The following is a 14,112-nucleotide window of genomic DNA, read 5'->3' on the forward strand; positions in this document are numbered from 1 at the left end:
GCACCGATTGAAACATACCATTTGATTCCTTCTTTTTGTCGTGGGCCGGATTATGATCACAGTCACTTACAACAGTTTGATGCCTAAAAATGTCTAATATATTTGCCTAAAACCGCGAAATTAAGTTCCCGCAAAATTTTCTGAAATCGCCAATCCGCGAAATTAAATTCCCGCGAAATTTTACAAATTTGATGAACCGCGAAATTAAATTACCGCCAAATTTTTCAAAAAAGGCGAACCGCGAAATTTTTCATAATTTTTAATAACATTTCTTTGAAATACGTGTATAGTTTGTGATTCACTGTCAAATGTCAGCCTCAAGTTCCTTATAAAGGTGTTTCTTATAAAAAACAACGTGTAGTCAAATAAAAAAAATCAAATATTTCAGTGATCCGCGAAATTTATTTCCTGCAAAATTTTTTAATCCCGATGAACCGCAAAATTAAATTCCCGCGAATTTTTTAGAAATCGATGAACCGCGAAATTAAATTCCCGCGAAAAAAAACAATTTGACCAACCGCAAAATTAAGTTCCCGCGAAAATTTCTTCCCTTAAGGTAACTTTCACTGTAGCCTGGATATCCAAGCTCAAAATTTTAGAAAAAATAAGTTTTACCTCAGCCAGACAAAGTTCTAAAATTATAGAGCTTGGTTCACCTAGAAATCAGGTGAACCCCTGTTGACAGATTTTCCTGCATGAATCCCATGGCTGCAAATAAATATATGCACATAATGACATGCATAATTTCAAGATGGTACCCCAGCAGTGATAAATCAATTTAGAATGGCAGCCTTGACCATAAAATATAGACAGTGTGGTGGAAAGTCTGTTTAGACAAAAAGTGCAAAGTGAATTTTGGAGAAATTTTTTTTTCAAAATCCAACCCAAAATAGCAATACAAAATTGGCAAACAGAAAAGAAGAATTGAAGCAAAATAAAGATATACCTTTTTAGTTCTTTACACGATGCAAGTCATTAAGAAGATTAAAACAAGAATATCTAAAAAGCAAGTAATTGAAAAGAAAACAACCAGAACATCTAAAAATTCCCATGTTTTGATCTTCCCACTTCTTCCCTGCCATTATTGTTATTTTTATTTGGATGCGTGGTCAAACACCCAAGGGAGATAATTAGATATTCTATTGTTATTTGCTTCGAAGAAGAAAAGTCAGGGAGATTTGCAAAGCAGCGTATGCGCCTTGCTGATCGCCCGCGCGGTCCACCTAAATATTTAGGCGAACACTTCAAGTCGGCTCGCATAATTTCTTTTACGCGCGCCACCATTCAGAACTCTGATTCGCTTGGACCAACCAATCAGAATATCCGCATAATCATCCTCAGATGAGAATGCAGACGATCTAGGTAAACCAGACCGTAAACAAAGAAATATCAAAATCAAAAAAAAGTTTACGGGCTGGATATCCAGGCTACTTTCACTGACCAACGATGTAAAAACAATAGATAACCAACTACCTCTAGAAGGCAATGATTTAACTTTGTGTTAAAGTGTGCCAGGCACTGACCTTTATATAACCCTGGACCAAGCAATATCTGCCATCTTTGATTGGAGTTTTTTTAGAATTGGTACCCAAGGAGAAGCCATTGCAATGCTAAAAATTAACGTCTAACGCCGCTACATCATCAAAAGAATTTGAGGGAAAGTAGACCTAGCTCTCTCGATGCATTTACACCGCTATCGAGTAGTGCCGACATTAGGGTACCAATTTTCAAAAAACTCCGATCAAAGATTTTGCTTGGCTGGGATTGAGAAGCTTTGTCCAGGGTTATGTAAAGGTCAGTGGTGCCAGGTCATTTATTTGAGGGCTATGCATGTTAACCTCCACTGATGCAAGTTACCCCATCTTACGGTATATAATTGTGCTTTAAATGTGGAAAGCTGTCAATTTGGAAATTTTCTTCCACGTTTGTCTAATACTCTCGGTTAGTAGGGGGGCTTGGAATAAGCAGGGTGCAGGGGGTTGGAAGAAATCTCAAAATTTAATATGCGAGGGGGGAGGGGTTGGAAAATTCTGGAAAAATTAATTAGCAGCCCCACCCCCCGGCTACCGTAACTTGGTCTAATGTCAACACCCCTCCTCTAATTCTGACACCCTTTTTATGGCCTGTCGATATTAGACCAACTTGCGGTATTAGGTACCCGACAGTATGGGAAACTTTTGTTGTCGACTTGAAGTTTTCACCACATACGTTTTTTTCCCTTTGCGCATTCTTTCAGATTACAAAAATGTTTCCCATAAGATTTTTTTCCCTTCTTGCAATCTGTTGGAAATTATGATCATATGAAATTACTTTGTCCTGTTTTGAAAGTTTTTTCCTTTTTTTAACATTATTAGTATAATTATGATAATGCAAAATGACTTTTTTTTATTATGAAATTATTTGTGAAGGTGAAGCGTGACGCTACAGATCAAATCTGTGTTTTGACTGGACTCACCAACCTTTATGATTATAAGGGTACAGTTTGTTTTTTATTTTTTTAAATTCAAAATGCCCTGAATGTGTAACTGTAGTGTTTTCATCTTACTTTTCTTATATTGTTGTTTCTTTAAACTTTTTGCTATTTATTCTAGAAAATGAAAAATAGAACGGTTGAAGCTTCATTTTTCATCAATGAGAGAATCTACAGATGTCATTTTTATAGAGAGGGACTATAAATTTTTTGCGAATGATAGGATATTCGGAAAGACTGCAGCGAATGTATTAAGTAAAACTTCACAAATGCCATTGAATATACAGTGTTTGTATGTCTTAAATTTTTTGCTTGCAACTTGCGAATCGAGGAGGCTCTGGATCGCTTCGCAACTTTTATATATATACGGCTTGTTAAGTGCTATACTGTTTTGTGCTTATTGTGGGGTAAATTTGATATTGAGAACCAAACCCTCATTTTTTTGGGACCAAAAATCTTTAACAAACTATTTCATATACCGTAAGGGAAGAAATTTTTGCGGGAAGAAATTTTCGCAGAATTTAATTTTGAGATTTTGGGTGTCAACCGCGAAATTAAATTCTGCGAAATACGAAAAAATGTCTGAACCGCGAAATTAAATGCCGCGAAGTTCGACTTTTTGAGAAATGAGAAAAACATTCTAAACACTTTCATTTTCCAGCAAAAAATTTCTAATTTATAGCTCACCCGCGAAATTAAATTCCCGCAAAATTTCTTTAATGGCCTCAACCGCAAAAATAAATTCCACAAAATTTTTAATTTTCAAGGTCTGAACCGCGAAATTAAATGCCGCAAAAATCTCTTTCCGTGAAAATTTCTTCCCTTAAGGTAATAAAAAATTTATGTGAATTTTTGTTGTAAAGAAAGTGTAGTTCCAATTCATATGTTTAGTTGTTTATTTCTATTTCAGGTTTGTGAATTTCTGACAGAAAAAGGTGTGGAGAGAGATGTTGTTGAAAATTTTAGAAAAAATGAGGTAAGTTTAATTTTTTTTAAGAAATTAAATTCTTACCCTAGTCACCACTCACTTTAATTATAAATACTTTTTTATGATCTTTTTTAACAAATTATATAACAATTTAGTCTTTAAAGTGGCATATTATGAGGCATTTTGTCAAACCCATCCATTTTTTTAAAAATGTAAAAGTTCTTACTGGGTCACATGTTTGCGAGAGCCACATTATTTGGTTTATAAAGGAGTAGATCAGGTAAAGTCAGAACCTAACAACCTATTAACCCATTGTCTTGCTAATAAAGTAAAAGTTATAAATCTACTAACATGCCGAACCAAAAAGTGTGAAAGCTATTACCCAAACTTCCAATTTCCTCAAATAATATCTTTATTGATACTAATAATTTTATTTTTACTCCTTTTCAAACAGATGGACAAAGATGCAATTTGGTCGGCATCGACAAAGGAATTAAATGACCTTGGTCTAAAAAAAAAAGCGACATCATTAACCTAAAAACGTTTTGCATGCCTAACAACAATTTGAGTCAAGAGCAGTTGTCTAACTCTATCAAAGAGGCTGGTAAATCACGATTGCCAAAAACAAGATCAAAAACAATTAACCTTGGGTGGAAACACTATTGCGATAAGGAGAAGCGATATATTTTAGTTAGAGGAAGCAAAGGTGGAATAAGGAAAGTAACTTTACCAGCAACAGCAACAATGAAAGAGGTTCTTGTTAAAGGGCAAAGTATTTTTTATAAGAAAACAAAGTCAGTGAAAGGTGAAGCAAAAAACATGGTCTTTAGCCTTGGCTTGTTCACAAGTGAGAAAATCAAAAACGACAACCAGACCATTATCGAATATATTAATGAAAATTACTTGACAAAGGTAAAGCTTTATGTACTTTCAAAGCCAAAAACATTCATTGATTTGGTGAACAACCTACCATCCGACAGATCGGATAGTGAAGATGAATTTATCATAGACCTACCTCCGGTCAAGAAAACTTTATCAGTGCCGGCAGCAAACAACCCGTCAAATACAAATTCCATTGGAATCTCTAACTCAATTAGAAGGGGCTCCCCCAGGGGCTGGCGTGACACGTGAATGACCCTTTTTTCTGTCGTGAATACGTGAATTGGACTTTTTCGGCGCGTGAATACGTGAATTGAGATATCAACGTGAACGTGAAAATAAGATTTTTCCAGCGTGAATTCGTGAATCGAGATTTTGAGCGTGAACGTGAAAAGCGAATTATTGTCTAGAACAAAACTAAATAAACCTATTTCTAAAAAATTTTCTTGCTCGCTTCGCTCGCATATAATCTTGGATATTATACTGACGTAATGTTATTGTAAAGTTATTCAAAATAATCAAAACTATAAAATTTAAAGATAAACAAATATTTTTCCATATTTTTCTGAGGACGCATTTTGTAACATTTAATGACAACTTTTGTAATGCAAATAATGCATCCAACGATAGTGTTTTGAGCCAAAACGAAAGAGTCTTAGAGAAAATTTTCTCGGTCGACGCTAATGATGGTCGTCTTTCTGTAGTCACTTATATTGTTACTAAATGCAGTACACAAAATGATACCGCATTAACTTGGAGACAGGGAACGGTATTTGCTCTTTTAATGATTTACATAAATAGGTAGTTCTAATAAATCTTGTATAAATGCATCATCGAACATTCAGAAGAAACTCTTGTGATGCCGCACCGTGTAGGGCAGGTACTTCGCTCGCCGTACCAGGTTTTTGCCAGTAAATGGTCAGTGTTGAATATAATGCAAGATTTGAATGAATTGTGTGACCAAGAAGGCATACTTGGGTTTAACAATAGCGTGTTAAGACCGTTTTCTCAGGAATAAAAGAAGAAAAAATTGTCGAAAATTTTTCGCGCTCGCTTCGCTCGCGATCTTCTTTTCCAAAAAATTCCTTCTAGGAGACGAAGGTCAAACTAGACGACCTTTTCTTGCACCACCTCTTTGAAGCCTGAGACTTTCCAGTCCATGATTTTAGGCCAAGCCTCGATTTAAAATTTATCCTTGATAGATACGGGTCTGCGACGAAGAAAATCGGAGGGAAATCCTTTAAAGCTAAGCCTTAACATTGCTGTTGCCACCCTTAACAAGTAAATTCAGACAGAGTCTATATCACTGTACGCCAGATAGGTAGTTCTTTGTAACTTTGGCGTGACAGACCTTAAACATTTCCCTAAAGGGTCGACACTATCGAGAATAAAATCACAAAACTGCAGAAAACTTCATTTTGATGAAAATTTTCGGTATAAGAATAGGTCAAACAGCTTTAAAAGAGGCCACAAAAGGTCATATTTAGCCCAATAAGTTCACAATCGTTTAACAAAAGAATTAAAAGCAAAATTACCGCGTGAACGTGAAAATGTTTTTTTTCGCGCGTGAATACGTGAATTGGCAAAAATTTGCACGTGAATACGTGAATTGAGGGTCGACTGGGGGGGCCTCTTAGAAGCCAACCTTCAACCAGTGCTCTTAATGCGACAGAGGTCAATATGCATCAAAGTTTAATCGGAACATCAGAAGAGAGACGTCAACTGAGAGAATCCATTGATATTACTCTACAAGAATCGTTGGCAATCGATGCTACAAAAACCAACTTTTCAAATGCAGAAGATAAAGATGAACGAAGATTATATATGGAGAAGAGACAAAAGAGACTTCCTGCAGAACCCCAACTCAGTGAAGATGCTTTCATTTTGGGTGTGAGAACCGAACATGGAACACGGCGAAGGTTGTTTCCTACATCTGCTAAATCACAGCAGATTTATGATTGGATTGGGTGCATGGAGGATGCACCATTGTTTTTCAAGTTAATTTATCTTAAAAACACAATTTTACCAAAGACACCAGCTCTTCAATTTGCAAATAAGGTGCTTCAAATGGATTCGTTAGATTTCCAATTTGCTGATCCAGAAGATGATAATGAAAGTGAAAATACAGCTGTCACTGAAGAAGATCCCGCCATGGAAGTGACCAATGAAGATTCCACCGTTGAAGATTCGGTCATGGAAGTAACCAATGAAATTGTCTTAGATGAGGAATATTCTGACATTGAAGAAACCAATCCAGATTTTGATGAAAACACTTTCTTCGTTGACAGGTAAACTTACTAAACATTTGTTACTTTAATCTGATTAACTTTCGTGAAATTTCGCGCGGTCAAAAACTCGCGAAATGTTGTGGATAGTCCAGGCAATGTGGGGCACTACCTCCACCTTGCCGGTGAATAAGGTCTTTTACTATTTTTGGATTCCATTTTATCTATATTTTAAAAATCACGATGGTTTTCAGACCAAATATGCAGCATGAATGTTCCAGAGGAAGTCCCTGAGCTGATTTGAGGCTATCAAGGGTGACAAGTGAATTTTTGAAGGTCTTAAAATAGAAAATCTAATAGTACAAACGGATTCAGCATGAAGCGGCGATGAAAAAAATGGGGTTGTTTGCTAAGTTTTGACCACCCGGGGCTGAGAAATGGGGGTTTCAGAATTTCCCGCAAAAAGTGCTTGCGACCTGTTGACCTGCTGATTGGTCAGGTTCCATTTTGGTTTCTATGACTACTATTGTTATTTCAAAAAAACATTTCTCTCAATTGCAATAATCGAGAGCTTTGAATTTTCCAATAAAATTCTGTACTGCAAGTGTTTGTGACTTTCTTACATGGGGGTTTCAAGGACTACTGGAACATTCATGCTGCATATTTGTATATTACATATTTATTTGCAAGGATGTATGTCTTTGTTAACAACCCCAGGGTAGAATTTCAGCGTTCAAAAGCGGGTTGCCTTTTGGGTGTCTTATTGAAGGTATAATATAGACGTTTTTTACAAGAACATCGAAATTTTGTTTGAGGCAGGATGTGCTTATTTTTCCAACAATTTTCAGCCTCAAGGCTTATTTGTGTTCTTGATATATAAACTTATTCGTGTTCTTAATACATGAACATATTCGTGTTCTTAATACATGAACATATTCGTGTTCTTAATTCATGAACCCAAAAAACAAAGAGCATTGCATTGTCTCGAGAGAACCTCCCTTGCAGTTGAAAATTCAATCTTAAGGTGTTCTTAATTTTCGAACAAATCTCAGCCTCAATGTTTTTATGAACTAGGTTCTAGTAAAAAACGTGGAGCTCTTTGCCTGTTACAAGCTTTCACGAAAAAGGACAAAATTCGCGAAAGTTAATCCGATTAAAGTATTTGAATTTTGAAAAGAGTTGAAGTTGAAAGATTAATATTTGCAATACATTCTTTTCCAAAAGAATTGTCCTATTAAATGCAATTTCTATTCATGAGAACCATAGCTCCTCCCTAACTCTTCTCGTAAGCACTTTTTGTAAGCTTATTAAATTTAAATAGTATTCTACTAAATTCTTTTCTCTCAGACGAAAACAAAATCATTTTTTGATGCCAAGATTTATGGAATTTTGAAATCAAAAATTTAAATATCTTTTAATTTATCCTTTGACTTCTGTAGATACGATATCGTCAATTCGCTATTTCGAATATACTCAGAAAATGACAGCATTGGCGAGAGAACTTTCACTTTGCGATACAAGAAGGAGATTGGAGTAGGTGAAGGTGTCACTAAGGACGTTTATACAACATTCTTTACCGAAATAGCTCAAATGCACAGTGCTGGCCTGTATGAAACAATCCCAAGTAGTCTTACAGAAGAGGAAGCATTTTTGTTTGGAAAGATCATCTGTCATGCCTATCAGACTTGTTTTCCCTTTTTTGTTAGCAAAATCATTTTTTGAGATGCTCCTATTTGACCAAATTAGGGATGAAGTACTGATCACCTCATTCACCAATTTTTTAATGAAAAACGAAAGAGAAATCTTGCTTAAAGCCTTGCGAGGAAATGATTTAACAGATTCAGAATCAAATGAAATTTGGGTTGCCCTTGGGGAGAGCAATATCAGAGCCAAGCCAAAAGCAGAAAATATTCGACCATTAGTTTTGAAGGCTGCAAAATGCGAATTCGTACAGAAACCGTTTTTCATTTTAAAGAGTATACAGCGATCACTCAAGAACGTATGGAGCTTTGAATCCCCTGATGACATGGATGCTTTCTATGCAACATCCAAACCAACAGTTGAAAATACACTTGAGTATTTTCGATTCGATGTTAAACATCCAACAGAAGAAAGAATTCAATCTTATTTTGAACGGTATGTGAGATCATGTGATATTGCTAAATTATGTCTTCTTGTCCAATTCTGCACAGGCTCTAGTTCAATTGGAAATGGCTCCGTCTGTGTAAACTTCGTCAATCAGGAAAAGACATTAAAATTTAGATCAAAGTCTTTTATGTACCGCGACAAATCGAAAATATTAAGCAATTTAATGTCTTGATGGGAGACATTGAAAATGGTAACAGTGAAGTATGGGAAATGCACGATTGATCTCATGGATTGATTGGTTTTGTTCTAAGACAATGTTGACATTTAGTTTCTTTTGTTTGGTCAACCTTCGCAGGTTAGATGATGTTTTGATTGAAAAAGTGTTTTATCATTTTTTTATTTATTACACATTACAGTACACATTATTTATTTACACTGCAAAAGGCTAAAAGAGTTGATATTTTGTTTCCAATGTTGATACGACGGCTCTGAGGTATACTTTTCTTCTCAACTTCAACGTTTTTATAAATTTTGATATTTGACGACAAATATTATTACACAGAAAGTTGGGAAGAAAGACATACCTTAGGGCATCGTGTGTTAAACTTAATATCATTACCTCATTTTATTAAAAAGACGTTTTGCTTTACTTTTACCATATATACTATGCTTTTACATTTTTATTGTGGAAAGAATTTATTTTAACTCGTCGTTATTTTCATTAGCATACTCAGGGCGGGGGGGGCATGCACATTTCAGTTTTGTCCTCTGTTTTTGCCAATTTTTTATAATGAGAAAAGTTTTCTATTTTTCTTTAATCCTAAAAAAGTGAAAAATATAATTCAAGAGTTAAAAATCTTATAACATCTTATACATTTTAAATTGTTCTCCCATTTTTCAGCCTTCTTGGCTTTCATGGCAACAAAAGTTTTGTTAATATTTTATCTTACAGTTTTCTAACAATGAGTTCTTTTTGAGAAATTGGATAACAAAAATAGTTTATGGTCTAAAGATCTGTGCATAGTGTATTGCAAAAAAATCGTTGATATTTTCTGTTTCTGCACTTCACGGCTATTACCGGCCATTTATAAACAGTTCCGACATTCCAGTTTTCGACATTTATCTCGACAAAAAGTCGAGATAACTGTCACCTACTTATTTGCCTACAATGCTTTATCACAACTGGACATTTATCTAGACAAAAATGAAAAAAGTCGAGATAACTGCCACCTACTTATTTGCCTGCAATGCTTTATCATAACTCGACATGTATCTCGACAAAAATGAAAAAAGTCGAGATAACTGTCACCTTCTTATTTGCCTGCAATGCTTTATCACAACTGGACATTTATCTAGACAAAAATGAAAAAAGTCGAGATAACTGCCACCTACTTATTTGCCTGCAATGCTTTATCATAACTCGACATTTATCTCGACAAAAATGAAAAAAGTCGAGATAACTGCCACCTACTTATTTGCCTGCAATGCTTTATCACAAATGGACATTTATCTCGACAAAAATGAAAAAAGTCGAGATAACTGCCACTTACTTATTTGCCTCAATCCTGGCCAAAATATATTGAGAATTTAGCTTATTTCCTCGTTTTTCAAAATTTAGAATTCGGGCGAGAAAGTTGTTTTTGGGCTAATTGATAAATTTATTCGAGTATTTCGATTTGGGTGGGGTTAATTGACTTCCAGGCTATATTCTGAGCCCTGTTGGACTATTCTGGGACTTTTGAATCCTCAGATTGGGCTCTTCCAGAAAAAAATCGTTCACAGGGGGTGGAGGATATATTATTTTTTTCATGAGTTACCCCTGGACATTTTGATTTTTAACCCCCTGGACACGGGTTATACCCCTGGACAAACATCAAATCAACCCCATGGACACAAAAAATAACCCCTGGACATTAGAATTTACCCCCTGGACATTGCAATTTTTTGGTATTTTTTCAATACCCCTGGACAATTCATCCTCCACCCCCCATGAACGGATTTTTTCTGGAAGAGCCCATTCTAAGGTCCTAAGTCTTAAGTCTAATGTTAAAACTCAGAGTTAAAACTCTATTCGTCTAACCTAATTTAGAGCGCTTCCAAAATACTTGTGGCTATAAGATTTCGTGGGAATTTCCCTTTTGTCTCAAATATTATGGCCAGGATTGCTGCAATGCTTTATCACAACTGGACATTTATCTCGACAAAAATGAAAAAAGTCGAGATAACTAACACCTACTTATTTGCCTGCAATGCTTTATCATAACTCGACATTTATCTAGACAAAAATGAAAAAAGTCGAGATAATTGCCACAAAAGGTATATGTTGGCAAAAACCGAAAATTTTGAAATATTCGACATGTAGTTACATCGCCATCACATCGTTCAGATATTGAAAAAGTTTTGAGTGACTATTTAAGTGGCATACTGATAGCGTCAGATTTTTCCATAATTATGAAAATAAAAGTTCCTCGATATTAACTTGTAACATGTCTTGATAATTTATTTTGAACTTATAAATTTCGACTACATATCAAGTCAACATTTTATGCATCATATAGTTTTGATTAGATAACTTTGCAACCTTGATATCTGCTTGAATTAGCAAGGCTAACTGCAACACTCTTTTGGCAGAAATAAGCCTCCGTAGTTTTGGCCAATCTGCTTCCGCTGATAATGTTGTCTGGCACATGTCTGTGAACTGTTTCTGTTTTCTTCTTGGCTTGCATGGCTCAGGCTCACGTCTTCACTCTGCTTTTTAGAGTTTGCGTCTTCGCTGCTGGCGGATGTGCAGTTCTATCGTGAAGCCACCTATGCTACCAATACCCGCAAGGCCTACCGTACTCACCGCAAGGTTTATCTTCAGTTTTGCAATATGCTTGATCTACCGCCAGCTCCTGCTAAGTGTGTGCACCTCTGCATGTATGCTGCGTATCTAGCCCGTTTCCTGTTACCTCAGTCTGTTTGTATATATTTGAACATTGTTGGCCTCTTGCATCGTGAGATGGGGTTCCCCAACCCTCTTCTTGATAATTCTTTCCTGTCCTCTGTGTTGAAGGGTATCAAGTGCTCCAAGGGTGTCCCTCCCGTCCCCAAGCTTCCCATCACGGTTGAGATTCTTTCTTTCATTCACTCCCAGCTCAACCTGCGGGATAGTAAGCAAGCTTCTTTTTGGGCTCTATGTTTGGTTTCCTTTTTTGGGCTTTTTCGGAAGAGTCACCTTTTACCCGTTTCCCAGAAGGGTTTTTCCCCAGACACTTTTCTCACCAGGGATGATTTTACTTTTTTGGGTTCTGAGATCCACATCAGGGTGAGATGGAGCAAGACTATCCAGTTTGGTCAACGCACTGTTACTATACCACTGGTGGCGATGCCTTCGTCTCACCTCTGTCCTGTTTCCGCAGTTTCACGTGCCTTCTCCCTTACCCCTGGGGCCCTCCCATGTGATCAAGCTTTTTGTTGGAGAGATTCCTACCTTGGGGCTAACCGTGTTTTTGTTTACCGGGATTTCATGCACATTCTTCAAGCGCACCTCTCACGTTCTGGGCTCTCACACCGTCAATATGGGTCACACTCATTCAGACGTGGTGGGGCTACCTTTGCTTTGGAGGCTGGTGTGCCTCTTGACTCCATTGCAGTTATGGGTGACTGGAAGTCTGATGCAATGTATCTTTATCTACATATGCCCTTGTCGCAGCGTTTGCATGCCCAGCATTCTATTTCTTCATATATTTCTTCTTTACCTAATAACTAATACACACATTGGATTTGGACATTTGTTTTATTTTCCTAGTTTATATTCCTGTACATATTTTGTCTGTGCCGTTTTCACAGTGTTTATTCCGTCAAGAACTGAAAATACCATGTAGACATATCTGTGTGCTTTCTGCCTATCCTTGCCTAGTAGCCTTTTGTGTTTAAGTGTCTGATATATGTTTTTGTATATCAGGGTTTAGATGCAATTGGTTTGTTTTGGTCCTAATCCGGACTCTTGATTTAGCCTCACTTTCATTCCCCTTATAAGGCCACAGATTTTCCACATGGGCCTTTTTCAGTTCTTCAGTTCTTCAGTGCAGACTGCTGTTTTTTTGCTCCGCCTCCCTCCCCAGCATCTTGGTGGAAGCTTTCCTAGGTTCAATTTTATTTAATGGTTAGGTCACCGAATATTTTTATATTTTTCTTAGATTTTCTTTATGTGAACCGTTTCCTTTACGGTCTATACTATGTATTTGCCATTTGCTGGCCTATTGATTTTATATATATACCTATATGTTTGTATAGTGTCATTATTTACGATACTGTGCTCCTGTAATCATTTGTTTTATTTTCCTAGTTTATATTCCTGTACATATTTTGTCTGTGCCGTTTTCACAGTGTTTATTCCGTCAAGAACTGAAAATACCATGTAGACATATCTGTGTGCTTTCTGCCTATCCTTGCCTAGTAGCCTTTTGTGTTTAAATAAACGCAATCAAAGTCCAAAGAAAATGAAGATAGGCAGAGACAGATTGTAAATCTGAAACCACAAACTGACAAACATGACCAACTCCACTCTCATGAAAAAATAAGCACGTTTAATTGATCTCTATGTAAATATAAAATACTAGCCGGTACCCGGCGTCGCACGCCGGTTAAGCTGTAGCTGAACGCACTAAAAGTCCTTTGGATGTTGAAGCTGGCTTAAAAAAGCGATCAAACAAAAAAAAGAAATCTCTACAACGTTTAACTCTAACCTTCCCCGGGTGTCTTATCTTTTAATTAACCATATTTGGATCGTGTACTGTCCCCCTGTGACACAATTTTTTGTTTAAGTCAAAATTTATCAGAAAGAGCATCGTTTACTGTACCAGTGTCGTTTGAAACAACTCTGACTCTGCAGGTAGTCATTTTTCTCGCTTCGCTCGCGTTAAATATGCCGTCCAGTTTAAATGACAATTTTTCAGGAAAAAGTGGGAAGGTCACGAAGAATAGTGCAACTCTTTGTTTTTATCAGATCGAAAAAAAATTGGACAGTTCTAAGTTGCTTTTTCAAACCCTTGTCATAACTTTTCGAATTTAAACATAAAAAATGACGTACACACTTTTTAACAGTAACGACGACTTGAATATTTTTATAAGAAGAAAGAAGTGAACTAATTTTTTCTCATGCTTTATATCGCCCTTTGAATGCTGTTGTTGTCCACAAACTTTTTAATTTTTATGTTTTGATTTACTTTTGAAATATTCTTTTCTATGAAATGAAATTGTTTTGTTTTGAAATCAATTCGGATGTCATCAATAAATACGATCGTTAAAATACATTCGAAAACATTTAAAACAAAATAACAGAGAAAAAGGCAAGTCTGGACAGAAATTAAAATTACTAAATGTAGATGGGCCTTAAATTTCAAAACAAAGGCTGAATAAAGTCTAAACCAAGCTCTATCCGATCTTTTGCAAATGGCGCGAATCCAATAGGACAAATTTGTGGAGCAAGAGACTAAAAGTCACAATTTTAAAACAAAGCGAAAACGAAAGTGGTGACA

This window comes from Clytia hemisphaerica, unplaced genomic scaffold (genome assembly GCF_902728285.1).
Source record: "Clytia hemisphaerica strain Z4C2 unplaced genomic scaffold, Clytia hemisphaerica genome assembly, whole genome shotgun sequence".
In the NCBI taxonomy this organism is placed as follows: Eukaryota; Metazoa; Cnidaria; class Hydrozoa; order Leptothecata; family Clytiidae; genus Clytia; species Clytia hemisphaerica.